This window comes from Rhipicephalus microplus, chromosome 1 (genome assembly GCF_043290135.1).
Source record: "Rhipicephalus microplus isolate Deutch F79 chromosome 1, USDA_Rmic, whole genome shotgun sequence".
NCBI classification, from domain to species: domain Eukaryota; kingdom Metazoa; phylum Arthropoda; class Arachnida; order Ixodida; family Ixodidae; genus Rhipicephalus; species Rhipicephalus microplus.
The window spans coordinates 154,178,583-154,191,562 of record NC_134700.1 but is presented as its reverse complement, the minus strand read 5'-3'; the positions used below and the strand labels follow the sequence as shown (position 1 = coordinate 154,191,562).

Here is a 12,980-nt window from a genome sequence, read left to right as displayed (position 1 = left end):
TTATCAATACCCGGGGCAGATGTAGTTTTAAAAAAATTGAGCATGTCGAACTTCCGATTCTGTTATTGTGGCGCCAAGAAGTTCAGTGACCTCGCCGACATAATCTGAATGCGCATGGGCTGAAATGTGGGGGAGGTACAATCGTGCGAGCTCCTGAAAAAGATGCGGGATTTTACCTCTGCGTTTGTGCAATAATCGAGTTATGCAATGCTTGTGATGCGCACGCGATGTTGATAGGTCCAGCGAATGCCTCACCAACTCTACTCGGTGAGCTTGCAAACAAAGGTTCTACCGCTATTTTACTACCAATATTGTTTTGCATGTATGAGAACACGACGAAGCGCCCTATTACATGCACTTGGTAGTGTCGTTTAAAAGGGGGTAAAGGAGAAATTCAGCACAGAGAATTCACCAAATACCGACTGTTGACGTCTTCTTTTTCGCTTTAACGCATTCATACAGCATAATTTGCGCACGAAAAACCGGCAGAAAATGTTGCGTATGAAAATTGCATAATTTTATATGCAATATATTTTGTCACCAAAGTTTACTCTTACAACAAGCTCCCACTCACTCCCGGTGCTGGTGGAAGAGACAGTCTAGCTGGGTCCACTGCACCTCTCTCTCTCTCTCTCTCTCTCTCTCTCTCTCTCTCTCTCTCTCTCTCTGTGAGTGTGTGTGTGTGTGTCTGTGTGTGCCCGCAATGAAGGGCCCTACGAAGTCGTATGATTACGTAATCACATCTATTAATTACGTCACAAATTTTGGTCATTTGTGACGTCACAACGATGTCACATCTTCTCACTTCTTATGTCGAAACACTGTACGATGCCGTCTGATTTTCGTTATCATTCGTGTAGACGTCGACATCTGCGTTGGTAGTTTTTAGAGGCGAAGCTTCTTAAGGCGTGGGTCGCGCGTCTCCTGTATGTAGTAGCCACGTCTTTCTTGTTTTAGACATTGGTATTTCCGCTGGATGGTGGTACTTGTATAAGATGAATATATGATGAAGAGTGTTCACTAGATGGACGGACAGGCATACAGACAGACGAACGAACGGACAGACGGATGCACAGACAGACGCACAGGTAGACGACCGGATGGACAGACAGACAGGACAGACGAATGGATGAATAAATGGATGGATGGACGGACATGCAGACAAACAGACGGATGTCTTCCTGGTTTAAATCATTCCTCGTGAGATAGGACATAAAAAATCACAGCATATCCACGGAGTGATTGATGATGAATGGGGCGAAGCTTCAGAGCGTTTTCTCAGTAAACCATGAATCGTCTGTCTGTCTGTCTGTCTGTCTGTCTGTCTGTCTGTCTGTCTGTCTGTCTGTCTGTCTGTCTGTCTGTCTGTCTGTCTGTCTGTCTGTCCGTCTGCCTGTCTGTCTGTCTGTCCGTCTGTCTGTCCGTCCATCCATCCATCCGTGTACCCATCTAGCTAACACTCCATGTACCACCATCTCGCATCTCTTCATCATATATTCATCACATACAAGTACCAACATCCAGCATACATTCAAAGGACAAAACTAGAGGTGGCTTCCTAATACTACATTGATGATGATGATGATTTATATGTGGAGTTTATCGTCCCAAAAACATGATATGATTATGAGAGACGCCGTAGTGGAGGACTCCGGAAATTTCGACTACCTGGGGTTCTTTAACGTGCGCCCAAATCTGAGCACACGGGCCTACAGCATTTCCGCCTCCATCGGAAACGCAGCCGCCGCAGCCGGGATTCGATTCCGCGACCTGCGGGTCAGCAGCCGAGTACCTTAGCCCCTAGACTACCGTTGCGGGGAACTACGTACATCAAAGACGCGTGACCCCCTGCTTTTAAGAAGCTTCGCCCCTAAAAAAAAAATTACACCATCTCCTGCTGAAAGGACCTACGTGTAGATGCGAAGCAGCGGGCGCTAAAGCTTTCACTGGCTGCGGCGTTGACACTGGCGCTCATCATGGCGTTACGCTGGAGAGAAACCTGGGGAGGCTGAAAAAAAGCTGTGATGCCAGTGTTGCCTACGGAAACATGGCAATCACTGCTAATGGACAACGAGAGACAGAATACTCCGATCGGACGCAGAAACCCGCAGTCCGCTTGTAGTTAACACGCACGCTACGATTTTTTGTTGTTCAACAACTCAGAGGAGACATCTCCCACCAGTACTACCGTGGAGATCGAGATCCAGTGCCTGTATATACGGGGTATCCAGTGATTGGTTGTGCAACGCGAGCAGTCAGTGTACTTAATCAAGAAGCGCGCTAGCATACGCTGCCTGCGTCGGAGATGCGAGGAAAGAGAGGGGAGGGGACGCGCATGCGCAAGGGGGTGTAGACGCCGCGGGGAGGGATGCCTATAGGAGAGGCGGATCGAGCGTATACGCTACGCTGTCTGTGTCGCCGTTGCGAGGCGAGAGAAAAGGAGGACTTAAGAGAGGAGAAAGGGGCAGGGGCGCCCATGCGCTGTAAGGGTTTTCGCACCGCACCCCGGATTGAGGTCGATTGTAAGACGCTTCGCATCTAAATGTTTAGTACGAGATCGGACATACGAAACGGAAATATTCAGGGTACAAAGATCATACGCATAGACTGTAATCGTAATGTTGTAAAAAAAAGTTGATTCAAGACCAAAGAAATGAGGTACATTTGTTGTGACACTGAAGACAAGAAAACTACAGCAAGAACAAAAAAGTTTAGAACGAAGAAATGGGAAGCTGCAGAAAAAATACAAGGACAAAAATAAGCATCAAGATGTCGTAAAAACTTGAAGAAAAAGTAAGAAGAAATAACCTCAAAAACTCGAGTCACTAAAAGAACGGAATGAGAAATGGTAGTCAGTGTGCCGCGTAGACACGCGCAGCGCCTGTGTCTTGCTCGAAGCGACTTCGCTTAGAGCGCACTGAATCCGACCGCAAATCTCGAAAAGCCCATGTTTCATCCACGACTGCCAGCAAGCCAGATTTATGGAGAGGCCGCAGGAGCCACTTGTTTTATGGCTATCTCCCTTCTTTTTTCCGCATGGAGAAGCTATATAAAAAAACAAAGCACGGTAAACGAAGGTCGTTCTCTCTCTCTCTTTTGTTCAGACATACTTTAGGCCACGCATTACTGCGAGTTATTTTTGTTGTTCAAGGAGTGCCATTGAGCGCACAAACTGTATTTTTGCTCAAGCACTACGTGGAATACTTTCCGGATTGCACTCTGAATTGTGTATACTTTTGCATGAATCATGTCGACTGCGCGAAATTCGAAACATAAATGTTCCAGCACGATGTCATGAACGTTTGCAACATTTGTCCACCGAGCCTATAGGGTCATCGCCGCCTTGTTTCGCTTCGTTCTCTCTCTCTCTCTCTCTCTCTCTCTCTCTCTCTCTCTCAGGCACACGCACACATAATGCCAACTAGTTCTGCGACGTCGAACAGCGAAGTGGTTAGAGCGAGAGTGAGTAAGGTTTTTTTTAGTAATATATTTGTGAATAGCTGGTGTGCTTAATTCTTGATTTATTACAATTAGTGTATCGAATCAATGTAAATAATGATAGTGCGAAATGCTTTCACGGTCGTACCTAGTGTCATTTCCATCATCATGAACATTTTGTTTAACCTATTTGAAGAAAAAAGGCATTATTAGCGCCACCAGTTTGTGTTATTTGTCTATGCACACCCCGTTATCACGTCAACTGCGTGACATCTACTGTGGCCGCTACTGCCACTGATACTTCTACTACTACTACTACTACTACTACTACTACTACTACTACTACTACTACTACTACTACTACTACTACTACTACTACTACTACGACGACGACGACGATGACATAGTAGAGTATGACTAAGACTACTTCTCTGTAAAAACGGCGGAGATACCACTCCAACACGGCCGCATTCAGACGCATCTATAAAACCGCCTCACACGTCATCTATATGTTTATGACACGCGCACGACCTGTCCAACTGTTATGCTGGATTATTACACTACAGAGTGGTCACAAAGCTCTCGCGCGTCGGTCTCGCCAACTCGGATTAACGAGACGTTAACATGGCCAAGATGGAAGACTTTCCAGTGACGCTAAGCCGTGACGCACTTTTTCCACGTTTGGAGGGAATATCGAACCAGGCTTAGCGTCAGCGAGAACAGTTGTCTTTGGACGATTTCAAAATTAAAGCCACATGCCTATGGCGCTAAGTTAGTGATTGTACCTCTGTGCGATTTGGCACAAGCATATATATATATATATATATATATATATATATATATATATATATATATATATATATATATATATATATATATATATATATTTGAACATCGCAGCTTTGCGGGTGATGTTCAAAAAGCTTGAACATTTTCTCGGTGTGTGTGTTTTGTACTTACCGTTAATAATGTGATTTCAATGCGATCAAACTTTATAAAAGCGAACGTGCTCTAAAAAATTGGAATTTTTTTCTTGCGTTTTGAGTATATAAATAGGTATACATATACCGTGCATGACATCGACGTAGGCGGCGAAACCCATCCGAGAGTGTCCATATAATCTATCACAATAATAAATAAATAAACGTAAATAGACGAAGCTGAGAGCCATGAACGATAATAATATCGAAAGTTTTCACGTCCAAAAATACACAATGATAGCGGAATAGGTCGTAGTGAAGGGATCTGAAAATTTCGACCACCTGTTGTTTTCTTGACGTGCATCGACACTGCACAGCGCACTGACATGACCGCAAAATATTTAGTGGCCGGGACACGGTCCTCAACCATTCTGACCCCATTGAAATGCGACCGCCGCGATGGGATGGAACCCACCAGGTGCCGTAACCATTAAACAAGCGCCATCCTTGCACAACGGGGGGGGGGGGGGGGAAAGCAGCTTCGTCATTCATGAAGACATATCACAGAAAAAGCACCAGGTATAGCAATGCGTCTTCTACGCTGGCGGTAGTCAAGTATAGTCCACGTATGCATTAAAGTGGAAGGCGTAGTTTATGACTGCTAACTAAGGAACGAGTATGTTTGAACCAGAGGAAGGAATTGAACAGCCGTTTCGGACGAGAATGCCATAGAAACCGATGGAAAAACGCATTTAAACTTCCGCTAATACGCCAAACGTGAAGGCTTCTTTGGAAGGCTGACTTTTCTGACTACAGTGATGTCGTGCGCCGAAGATTCTCGCGAACCCATCTTCCCCCTCCCTTTTTTCTTCTGGCACGTGACAGCGACGACGGATTAGGCAGACTAGGCAGAACTTAAAGGAGCTTCATCTACGCAGAATTCTCGCATTCGGTGGTGAGCCGTCGAAATGTTCACCGAATGTCACCGAAGAACTTCGAAAGTGTGGATTTGAGGTCTGCGCTGGAGTCGACGTAGTTTACAATGACTGCGCTAGCGATCTAAGTATGATGGACGGGGCCCTAAAGTCGTGTCTGTATGTATCGATGCTCGCTTGCTGGTTTGACGTAAAAGCGCAACGTCGACTAGAGTTATTTAAGACAAACATTTTATGTGCAGTAAAGTGGGTTGGAGGAGTAGTTTCTAGGTCAGCAATTAAAACAAAATCTATATTGATGTAAGCAAGGCGTGCCATATAATATAATATTCACAAGATTCCAAACCAATTCCTAAGAAGGTATGCCGAATGGATAGCAAAGTATTTATATGTCATCTTCAACAAATCCCTCCTGACAGGTACTGTCCCAAAAGAATGAAAGAAGGCAAAAATAATCGCGACACCTAAATGCGATAACACAAATGATGAATCAAACTACAGACCAATATCTTTAACATGCACAGTATGCAAAATTTCGGAACACATAATTCTTAAACATTTGACCACTTACCTCGAGCAAAAACGCTTTTTGTCACCTTCCCAACATGTGTTTCGTGGAGGGCTATCGACAGTAACTCAGCTAGCTGAACTGATACACGGCTTGTCTTCGAGCATTGATAACCAAAAACAAGTAGACCTCATCCTACTAGACTTTTCAAAAGCTTTCGATCGTGTCTCACACAAAAAATTAATTAAGAAACTTCAGTCAGCTATAGGAAATTGCTCGATTGTTCGCTGGATTAAAAATTACCTATCTGATAGGACACAGTACGTCGAGATAAATAATGAAACTTCCTCTATAGCAGCAGTAACTTTCGGAGTACCTCAAGGCAGCGTCCTAGCACCTTTGCTGTTTCTTATATTTATTAATGACTTACCGCTGAATATTCCTGTTACCGTAAAGCTTTTCGTCGACGATTGCATACTGTACAATGAAATTAACTCCCACGAAGATCATATAGCGCTAAACAATGCCCTAGAAACCGTGTCAAAATGATGCGATGATTGGCAAATGACAATTAACGCCAAAAAATCCGCTCTTCTGACAATAACTAGAAAAAAAACAGGTCTACTTTCCCCTACATCATTAATAACATTCCCATGCTACGAGTTTACGAACATATATACCTCGGCCTAACAATAACCCAGGATCTCAGGTGGGACTCCCACATATCCATAGTAACCTCAGCTGCGTTACGGCGCTTGATGTTCCTTAGACGACGCCTTCGATTAGCTCCTACAGAAACAAAACTAATTGCGCACAAAACGTTCGTCAGACCTGTGTTAGAATACGCCAATATTGTCTGGTTCCCATTTTCTGTCACCAAAATTAACAAGTTAGAAGGAATTCAGAGGAAAGCAATTAGGTTTATATACAATAAGTATCGATTTTCTGACTCACCCACTGAACTTATTAAAAAAGCTGGAATCCTAACTCTTCAAAACCGAGCCAAATTAGCACGACTACGGTTCATGTACCAACTGATACATGGAGAGATAAAGATTAATACATCCAAATACCTTTCTATTGCACAAACAAGACTGACGCGTCACACACATTCTGAAATGCTTGACGAGTGCTCATTTCACAAAGATTCATTTAAATATTCATTCTTCCCATTGGCAATAAGAGAATGGAACCGGCTGAGACCTTCTATACTTCACTGTACTTCACTGGATAATTTTACCGCGGCAGTAAAAGAGCATTTACAAGGCGACAACGAATAACCCGTTTACATTGCAGACTCTCTGAATTACTCGTGTTCTGTACGAATTTTGTGTTTTTGTTAAATTAATAAAGAAGGTAGTTGTTGTCAGGTTGTCATAGGTACGAGTATGAACATTGATTGTTGTTTTATTCTATATACTGCGGGACTTGTTTGTCATGCTCGTCACACTAGGTACGATGCAAATTATGTTACGCCTTTACTGTTCATTCCTTTTTCAAACAATTACCCTGTGCTAAAGAGTGCCTAGCCCACAACATGTATTCCCCTCGTGTATGTTTGTGTTATAACTTGAAAGCCCAAATGATTTGTTTTTTTTTTCTCTTTTTTTTATTGTTCACATTCTATGAAATGCCCTTCCTGCTAAAATCCCAAATGGGATTAGCAGTATCTGTAAATAAATAAATAAATAAATAAATAAATAAATAAATAAATAAATAAATAAATATAAAGTCACAATTTTTATATTGTAGATGTAGTTTTTATATGGATAGATGTAGTTTATCAAACTACATCTATCCTGCTTACGAATATCCGTAGCTATATGCCCAAAAAGGAAGCTGTGCAAACTCTCCTTGAGGACACCAGCACCGAAATCGCAATCCTAACTGAGTCATGGCTAACCCTTGATATTCACGACAATGAATTACGTCACAGCAACACCCATTTCACGTCTCACAGACTTGATAGGAACAGACGCAGAGAAGTGGTATTTTAGTTTTCGTGAAAGACAGCCTACCCTCCCAAACTGTGACAATCAGTACGAATTTTGAAATTATTTGCGTTGAAATAATCCTTCCCACGTGCAAAAACATTCTTATAGCCTGTTACCACGCACCCGACTGCGACCACTTTTTCACAGATGACCTTCAAAATGTTCTTTTTGATCTGACATCCCGGTTTCCTCACGCAAACTTCTTGCTATGCGAGGACTTTAATTACCCTGATATTGACTGGGACAACTTGTGTGCTACTTCACGACAATCCAGAGATTTCCTCGAACTGTGTCTCATTTTTAACTTATCGCAATCAGTCACAATGCCAACTCGTGGCACAACCACTCTTTATCTTGTTCTTGTCTCCAACCCAGATTTAATTCAGTCAGTGTCATGCATTCCCGGTCTGAGTGACCATAATGTTGTATTGTTTTCATTGTCCATTGCCTTACCTTCGCGAAGACCTTCGAAAAAATTAATACGCGACTTTAACAACGCCAACTTCTCGACGATTAACTCTGAACTTAATAAATTTTTGGTCTCCTTCACCCTGTCTGCTTCTACCCGAACAGTTGACCAAAACTGGTTATTGTTCAAGCAGAAATTATTAACCCTTATCGATAACCACGTCCCCCTTATTCATGTTCCAGGCGATGCTCAGCGATCCTAGTATTCTAATCTCCTAAAGAAACTATCTCAAAAGAAAAAAAAAAAACGTCTTTTTCGCGCTGCTAAAAGCTTTGAGTCAATATCAAAATGGAACAGATATTTCGCATGCCTTCGTGAATACACTCACTTGCTGAAGCGCTCCAAAAAAATTTTTTTCATAATGACTTGCTTAACATTGCCCGAACTAATCCAAAGAAGTTTTGGAAACTTCTCAACCCTAAAAATAACACGCACAATATATCCTTAATCAACTCCGATGGTTCTTACGTTCCTCTCCCACAGCGGGCGGACGTTATGAATACTTACTTCACTTCAGTCTTCACTTCTGAACCACTTCATAGTATTCCAGTCATGCCGAGATCTAATTTTTCACAAATTCCGCCCATTGACATTACCTCCGAAGGCATCAGCAGTCTGATAAAGAAATTAAAAATATCCAGCTCCCCCGGACCTGAAAATATTCCTGTCAAAGTTTTAAAGGCTACTAATAGCATTTCTAGTAAATTTTTGGGGATAATTTTTAAACAGTCCATTTCTGAAGGTTTCATCCCAGATGATTGGAAACTTGGGAAGGTTGTACCAGTTTTCAAGTCTGGCAAGTGATCTGACCCATCTAACTATCGCCCCATTTCACTAACGTGCATCGCTTGCAAACTTATGGAACATATAATATATTCACATGTTGCTCGTCACCTCGATGATCACTCTTTCTTTTTTCATAAGCAGCATGGTTTTCGTTCAGGGCTCTCATGCGAAACTCAACTTTTTGAATTTACGACTGATCTTCATCTCAACCTTGATTCGTCATTTCAGACTGATGTTATTTTTGTCGACTTTTCAAAGGCCTTCGATCTCGTCCCTCACCAACGACTAATCAACAAACTTTTTTCACTTTCCCTCGATCCGCTGACCTTATCATGGATTAAGTGCTTCCTAACCCACCGGCCGCAATTCACTGTTGTCGGTGGTGCCCATTCTGATACTACTCCAGTAATCTCTGGCGTCCCTCAGGGCTCGGTTCTCGGCCCGCTCCTCTTTTTAATTTACGTAAATGACCTTCCTTCCGGCATTTCATCAACGGTTCGGCTTTTTGCTGACGATTGCGTCATCTACCGTCGCATATCAACTCCCGAAGATCAGCTAATACTACAGCAAGATTTACACATCATTGATAACTGGTGCGCTCAGTGGATGATGAGGCCGAATACTTCCAAATGTAAGTTCATGCCTGTCTCACGAAAACACACTAACGTCATCTATCCGTATTCATTAAACTCGACAGTGTTATCCCAAGTGGATTCTTACCGATACCTGGGCGTTGTAATTACAAGCAGAATAACCTGGACCGAGCATATTACCAAACTAGCTGCCGATGCCTCAAAAACTCTTGGCTATCTTAGGAGATCATTGTCATTATCACCTGCAAGCCTTCGCAAATTGGCCTTTGAAACTTTTGTTCGTACTAAAATGGAATACGCATCTGCAATTTGGAGCCCTCATCAGATATACCTAATTAACATTCTTGAATCCGTCCGAAATCGTGCCGCCAGATTCATCTCCGCAAATTACGACAAACGAGCAAGCATCAGTCAAATCAAATCATCCCCCGGTCTCCCTGTTTTGTCAGCTCGACGCAAAATTTCACGTTTCTGTCTTTTTCACAAACTTTACTACAGCTTTCCTCACCTACATGGTTCACTTTTACTTCCGCCTGTCCGAACATCTCGTCGCCTATTTAATTCCCTGAGTATCCAACGTCTGTTTGGTTCTACTAACGCTTTTAATAAATAATTTATTTCAACGGCTATTGATGAGTGGAACGGTTTGACGGATGCTATTGTCAGCGAACAAGTTGCTGTTAAATTTAGAGATTTATTACTAGCTACCCTTGACTCTTAATCGCTGTTTGTCTTTCTTTGTTGTTTGTTCTCTGCCGCCTGTATATTTTTGACCGCGAATTGACTGTTGAATATTTCGTTTGACATGCTCTGTTTTCTTTTTGTTTTTTGTTGCTACCTGTACGTTTTAGTAATTCTAAAACTGTAACCATGAACTGCATTTTCATTGAAATTTGTACTTGGATTGTTCCCTCCCCCCCCCTTATGTAATGCCCCGAGAGAGGCCCTTAAGGGTAAAATAAATGATGAAATGATGATGATGAATTAAGAGACTAAATGTACACTGAAACATGAACACTAACACACACAACTAAAGTTGTGAGACAAACAAGAGACAACACAGTTAATTAATAAATGCGAAGCATTACTTAGCGAACTTCGGTGCCTTTGAGCATGTCCGTCCGTCCGTCCGTCCGTCCGTCCGTCCGTCCGTCCGTCCGTCCGTCCGTCCGTCCGTCCGTCCGTCCGTCCGTCCGTCCGTCCGTCCGTCCGTCCGTCCGTCCATCCATCCATCCATCCATCCATCCATCCATCCATCCATCCATCCATCCATCCATCCATCCATCCATCCATCCATCCATCCATCCATCCACCCATCCACCCACCCACCCACTTGCCTTAGGCAAGCCTTATGTCGGGAAAGCAATCGCGTTAATACGACTTATAAAGCGTTTTAAAACAGTGAAAAAACAAGCAGTTGTCGCCCAATGCGAATAGCGTAACGAGTGGGTCGTCCAATGCTCGAAACCATTACAAAGGCTTGTTCTTGTTCAGCTATAAACTGTGGCGCATACCCACTTCAGGCATAATTCCTCATCATCGTCAGCCACTGCATAAACAATTGGCACGAAATTCCTTGCAATTGTTTAGCGAATACCACGCTTCTCAGAAATATGACGAAAAATAGGATAGTGAATGCCGGGCTGCTACCCTAAAATTTTTAATAATAATGCCGTAGTGTGTGCTTGCAGCAGATACCCAATGAGTTTTTCGAAAAGACTCTGAAAGACCGCTCTTCTATAGCTTTCGCTGTGACTGTGCTGCGGCTTCTGCGCAGACCTGGCCTCTTTTTTTCAAATAGAAGCTAATCTTCCTGAAACGTCAATTATGGTTGCAGTGCTGTCTACCAAGTTTTATGAACATTACATATGTACTCCCTTTATACAGCCGTCCCGTCGGGTTACCGTCAATTGTGGTTATGTGCCATGCGCTGAAGTTGATTTATGTAGCAGTGTGCAGGGCCAGCATTCTCGCGAGCATCTGCGCTTCGTACCAGCTTCTGGTATTGCCAATACGCATGTTCCCGTTGGCATCGTTGTGCAAGAAGAAACAACTGGTTATAAAAACATCTGCAACTCTTCAACATATGTCTGTGCGTGCAACATTTGTACATATATTTAGCGTCATTCATGACGTGTCGCTCAATAAAAAAATTGCAGCACGGTCACCTTCCCTCCTCATTTTCGCATAACGTCGATTCTCAGGTACGTGGGATCTGCCGAATTGTTTTACCACTATCAAATTCATCCTGTTTCATCTTTTTTCGTAAATATATAAATCATAACCTTTTTATAATAAAATATTTCATGGAAGCTATCTAGTTCTTTCCAATTCCACAGCATGGGTGTGCGCCACACACGCTGTGGGTGTCAAGGGACTTGACAACTCATGTGCGCTGGCCCGGCTGTTCTTTATCTTTATTCTTCTCCCCCACTCTCTAGCTGATCATACGCCCGTGCCCGAGCGCCGCTACATCTTCCTTACAGTCTGTAGTTCGTATGGAGCCTATAGCGGAGGTGAAGTATCAGCCATGCACTCTTTCTTTCTTTCTTTCTTTCTTTCTTTCTTTCTTTCTTTCTTTCTTTCTTTCTTTCTTTCTTTCTTTCTTTCTTTCTTTCTTTCTTTCTTTCTTTCTTTCTTTCTTTCTTTCTTTCTTTCTTTCTTTCTTTCTTTCTTTCTTTCTTTCTTTCCTTCTTTCTTTCCTTCTTTCTTTCTTTCTTTCTTTCTTTCTTTCTTTCCTTCTTTCTTTCCTTCTTTCTTTCTTTCTTTCTTTCTTTCTGTCGTTCTTTCTTTCTTTCTTTCTTTCTTTTTTCTGTCTTTCTTTCTGTCTTTCTTTCTTTCTGTTTTTCCTTCTTTCTGTCTTTGTTTGTTTGTTTCTTTTTTTCTTTTCTTTTTTTTGCATCGTATTGCACACTGCTCCCTACTTAACGTGTCTTTCCTCTTAGGCGGGAATGAAAGCTCACTTCAGTTTCTAGAGGCAGTGACGACGCTCATGCGTTAATATACGGGCAACTATGAAAATGTGGTGACGCGAAATGAAGTCTTACCCCAACAAAAAATTGTATTGCCATACCTGAAACGGCTGAGCACTAGCAGTCGAGAGATAATCAATTACTAATAAAAAAAGGCGCATACCGATGCACGGATGTGTGTGGTGTACCTTAAAAGGCCACATTTCTGTGTGGTCGATTGCAGGTGCCAAATTTATTGCCTACGAAGCCATCGAAATATACGAGCAGAACGAAGGACGGTACAAGTTTACACGTATTGGTGCCTACATGCTGGGACGGCACTGTGACCTCCCTCAGTAGAGTAAGAAGTACTGTAACTCGTTAAA

At 42.6% G+C, this 12,980-nt stretch overlaps 1 protein-coding gene across 6 annotated transcripts in view; it reads right to left on the bottom strand.

Moving 5' to 3' along the window:
• Positions 1-12,980, bottom strand: part of CASK (peripheral plasma membrane protein CASK) — an 822,681-nt gene that overhangs the window by 88,613 nt on the left and 721,088 nt on the right. The gene's annotated exons all lie outside the window — the stretch shown is intronic.